General features: G+C 37.4%; 1 long non-coding RNA gene across 1 annotated transcript; it reads left to right on the top strand.

Moving 5' to 3' along the window:
• The first annotated feature begins 846 nt into the window (after positions 1 to 846).
• Positions 847 to 4,251, top strand: LOC145718457 (uncharacterized). The gene is made up of 3 exons (XR_014141823.1): positions 847 to 875; positions 2,387 to 2,454; positions 3,681 to 4,251. It is a non-coding gene; the product is annotated as an uncharacterized LOC145718457 (long non-coding RNA).
• The last annotated feature ends 405 nt before the right edge of the window (positions 4,252 to 4,656 follow it).

Here is a 4,656-nt window from a genome sequence, read left to right as displayed (position 1 = left end):
TTTTTTTTTTTTTAAAGATTTTATTTATTTATTTGAGAGAGAGAGAATGAGAGAGAGCACATGAGAGGGGGGAGGGTCAGAGGGAGAAGCAGACTCCCTGCCGAGCAGGGAGCCCGATGTGGGACTCGATCCAGGGACTCCAGGATCATGACCTGAGCCAAAGGCAGTCGCTTAACCAACTGAGCCACCCAGGCGCCCAAAGAAAAACATTCTTGAAAATATATTACCAGAGGGAATAAAGATAAAGTACTGAATACATGTACAAATAATTCTTGGGACAGCACTTAGTCTACTTCTTCCATGCACGATGTGTTGTCATCCCCTTTGAGGAACAGCATCTCTTCGGCTATGACAACATTGTTATCATGAGCAGTAGTGTCATCTTCGTCAATACCAAGACCAAGTTTAATCATCCTGTAGATCCTGATAGCATGTATCTGAGGATTTGCTTTTGACACATATTTTTTTTTTAAAGATTTTATTTATTTATTTGAGAGAGAGAGAATGAGAGAGAACACATGAGAGGGGATAGGGTCAGAGGTCAAAGCAGACTCCCTGCCGAGCAGGGAGCCCGATGCGGGACTCGATCCAGGGACTCCAGGATCATGACCTGAGCCGAAGGCAGTTGCTTAACCAACTGAGCCACCCAGGCGCCCCTTGACACATATTTTTATCTCTATTGGGTGAATACCCAGAAGCAGTGTAGTTAAACATAACACCTATTATAGCCCAGTACAGGGCAGATGCAGGTACAAAATTTAAGAGAGACTGGAAAATAATTTTTCTAAATGGTTGTACCATTTTACATGCCTACTCCACAATGTATGCATGTCCAAGTTACTCCAGTTGTGCTTCTGCCCTGGCTTTGAATCAAGGTACATCTTAAAGTTACCAATTATGTCACTCACATTTGGGGCTAATTTATTTTATAGGAAAACAATTGACTTTTGTACATTAACCTTGTATCCTACAACCTTGCTCTAATCACTTACTAGTTCCAGTTTTTTTTTTTTACATCAGTGATCATGTCATCTATCAACTAAAGAGAATTTTATTTCTTCTTTCCCAATCTGTATACCTTTTATTTCCTTTCTTGCCTTATTGCATTAACAAAGACTTCCAGTACAATGTTAAGAAGGAGCAGTGAGAGGGAACATCCTTGTCTTGGACCTGATCTCAGTGGGAAAGCTTTGAGTCTCTCAGTCTTAAGTAGGATGTTAGCTGTAGGAATTTTGTAGACAGTCTATCAAGTTGAGAAAGTTCCCCTCTATTCCTAGTTTACTGAAACTTTTTATGATGAATGGATGTTGCCTTTTGTCAAATGCTTTTTCTGCATCTTTTGATATGATCATGTGATATTTCTTTTTTAGTGTGTTAATATGATAGATTCCATTAATTGATTTTTAAATTTTGAACTAGCCTTGCATACCCGGGATAAATCCCTCTTGGTCACGGTGTATAATTCATTTTATACTCTTTTGGATTCAATTTGCTAATCTTCAATTTGTTGAGGATTTTTCAGTTGTGTTCATGAGAAATATTTGTTTGTAGTTTTCTTGTAATGTCTTTATCTGGTTTTGGTATTAGAGCAATTCTGGCTTCATAGAATGAGTTGGGCAGTATTCCCTCTGCTTGTATTCTCTGAAAGAGATTGCAGAGAATTGGTATAATTTTTCCTTAAGTTGGTAGAAATTACCAGTCAACCCATCTGGGCCTAGAGCTTTCTGTTTTGGAAGGTTTTTAATTATTGATTCAATTTCTTTAATAGATATAGGCCTATTTAGATAATCTATTTCTTTTTGCATGAGTGTCTTGGCCTATTTTGTCTTTCAAGGAATTGGTCCATTTTATATAGATTATCACATATGTGGGTAGAGTTGTTATCCTTCCATTTAAAAAGAATATAATATGCCCCTCCGCTTCTTAGGTAAATGGTAGCAAATTATACAACTTTTCTCTTTCTTGGTCTCATCTTAGTTACATGCATAACTTGTCTTTCAAGCACTGGTAGAATAGTGTGTTTATTTGAACCATGATGACACATACTCTATGACCCCATTCAGTCTGGATAACTACCTCATAGTATCAAGTTGTTTCTTAGCTTCATTACAATATAAATGCTTTTTCATGTATTTAATTTAGGCAATGTTGGATCTAGGTATGCTCTCTGAGGGTAGAAACCAGTTCCATTTAACTTATTGAGTAAATTTGTTTGGGGGCATTTTATGAGATTTGGACCTAGTTCTAGGCAAGAGTAGAGAGGTATGTAGAAAGATAGTGCCCCATAAATGATATAGCTTCCTACTGATGATTTTTTGAGAAATATTTTTATTATACATGTTTCGCAGTTATGCAGACATTTTCTTTTCTTTTTTTCTTTTTACAGTCACAGGATTTGATCTATGGGGCGCAGTAGTGGCAACAGGGGTGGTCTGTACATTCTACTGCACACTGGTATGTCAAGAACATTATCTCTTCTTTACTCTACCAACTGCTTTCCAAAGTTGAAAATTCCAATAGTTGTGTTCTGCAAACTAGGTTTTTCATATGTCCTCCCCTACTCCTACCTCCCACAGTGTAACTTTTTATAAGAAATATTCCGTCTAGGGAAAAATTTGATTCTTTTTTTTTTTTTTAAGATTTTATTTATTTGACAGAGAGAGAGATAGCGAGAGCAGCAACACAAGCAGGGAGAGAGGGAGAGGGAGAAGCAGGCTCCCCGCTGAGCAAGGAGACTGATGTGGGGCTTGATCCCAGGGCCCTGGGATCATGACCTGAGCCGAAGGCAGATGCTTAACGACTGAGCCACCCAGGTGCCCCGAAAAATTTGATTCTTTATAGAACATTGATCATAACTGAAACTTTTTTCTTTTACATGAACCATTGCAGTGGTCCTCAGTGTTGTCTCCTAATTAATCCTTACTATTGCTAAATTATTATATTTGCATTCATATTATTCCTCAGCTTAGAAGCCTAACTTCCCATTGCCTATAAGCAGGAATCACAGTCAAAATATGTAACAACCAGATACTATGGACAATGATATTATTATGGATGCTAGTCCCTAGCAGTTGTACAACTCTTATGGCATATGGGACATACTAGGTCTTAAGACTTTAGTGGATTTTTTAGAAGATGGGGATCTCAGGGAGGGGATGGTTCAGCCAAGGACATAGGACCTGGAGGGAGACACTTGGGAAGTTTTTGGCAGTGGCTAGTACAAAACAATTTTAGTATTTCAACAACTGGTATGACCTTCTATGTGCATACTTGATTGAATAGCAGCCCTGCCAATAGGATAAAATCTATGATTATTTTGCCTTTTGCAATTTTACTCTGAATTTTCTTCCCAGCAATCTCCCTCTACCATTTCATTTTGCTCCAAAAGGTATATCTGGCCACACTCAACATGTCATGGACTTTGACTTCTTTATGCTTTTGCCCATGCTGTTTTCTCTTCTGGGATGACCTTCCGTCTTTGCCTCTACTTCTGTCTGGAGGCTTGGCTTAAATCACACCTTTTCTTGAAGGTTCTCCCAACCTTACTATCTACCACCTTGAGTCTATTCCTTAGCCAAGATCTATGTTTTCATTACTTTTGTCCAGCATAGTATATAACCATGTAGATGATTAATAATGTCTGATAAGAGCATTAATCCTAATATACTTTTTCCTCAAAGGGTGGTCTTAAAGCTGTTATCTGGACAGATGTTTTTCAAGTTGGGATCATGGTGGCTGGATTTGCATCTGTAATTATACAGGCTACAGTGATTCAAGGTGGAATCAGCACTATTCTAAATGATTGCTCTAAGGGTGGAAGATTAAACTTCTGGAAGTAAGTTGCTATTTATCTCCTGGTCAATAGATCACTCCTTTTGTTGTTGTTGTTTCTGTAAAAATAATCTCATTATTGAAGTAGTAGATTTACATTAGAAAACAAATAGATGGCTAAGAATGTGGTACAAAAAACTGAAGCTGGTAAGTTAATGTGTGAGGGGTTTCCACCAGGTCTTTAAGGGGTTAAAGCAGTCAGATGGTTACTTAGGTACATGGAATGTAACTTCCTCCTGAGAAAGGATTGATAGCAAAAGAGTGTTTTTCTTCCAGATATTAAAATCTGGAATTGGTCAAAGGGTGGGGTAGGGTAATTAGGGAAGAGATAGTGGAGATATAAGATAAGGAAACCTCTTAAGAGAAAAACACTAAAGGGCCATGCTGTCATTTTGACAGTTCTTTGTCTCAAGTAGCCTAGAGAATTTTTCTATTGATATTATATATAAATATTTTATAATATTCTATATTATTTCTAGAAGATTGACTAGAAAGTTATGACTAATGCCTAAAGTGTCAGTATATTGTATGATATAGCATTTCTTAAATAGCTATTTAGGTTTCCTAGAGAAAGACCAGTGGAGAAACTAGATATTTTATCACATATATACCACACAACTTAGAAGAATATTTATTTTTATTTATTATTTTTTTTAAATTTTATTATGTTATGTTAGTCACCATACAATCATCATTGGTTTTTGATGTGGTGATCCACGATCCATTGTTTTCGTGTAACACCCAGTGCTCCATGCAGTACGTGCCCTCCTTAATACCCATCACCGGGCTAACCAATCCCCCCTCCCCTCTAAAACCCTGTTTGTT

This window comes from Leptonychotes weddellii, unplaced genomic scaffold (assembly GCF_054177405.1).
Source record: "Leptonychotes weddellii isolate Sample4059 unplaced genomic scaffold, ASM5417740v2 HiC_scaffold_15968, whole genome shotgun sequence".
Classification (NCBI taxonomy): domain Eukaryota; kingdom Metazoa; phylum Chordata; class Mammalia; order Carnivora; family Phocidae; genus Leptonychotes; species Leptonychotes weddellii.
The sequence above is the reverse complement of the archived record's forward strand: the minus strand, read 5'-3'. Positions and strand labels throughout refer to the sequence as shown.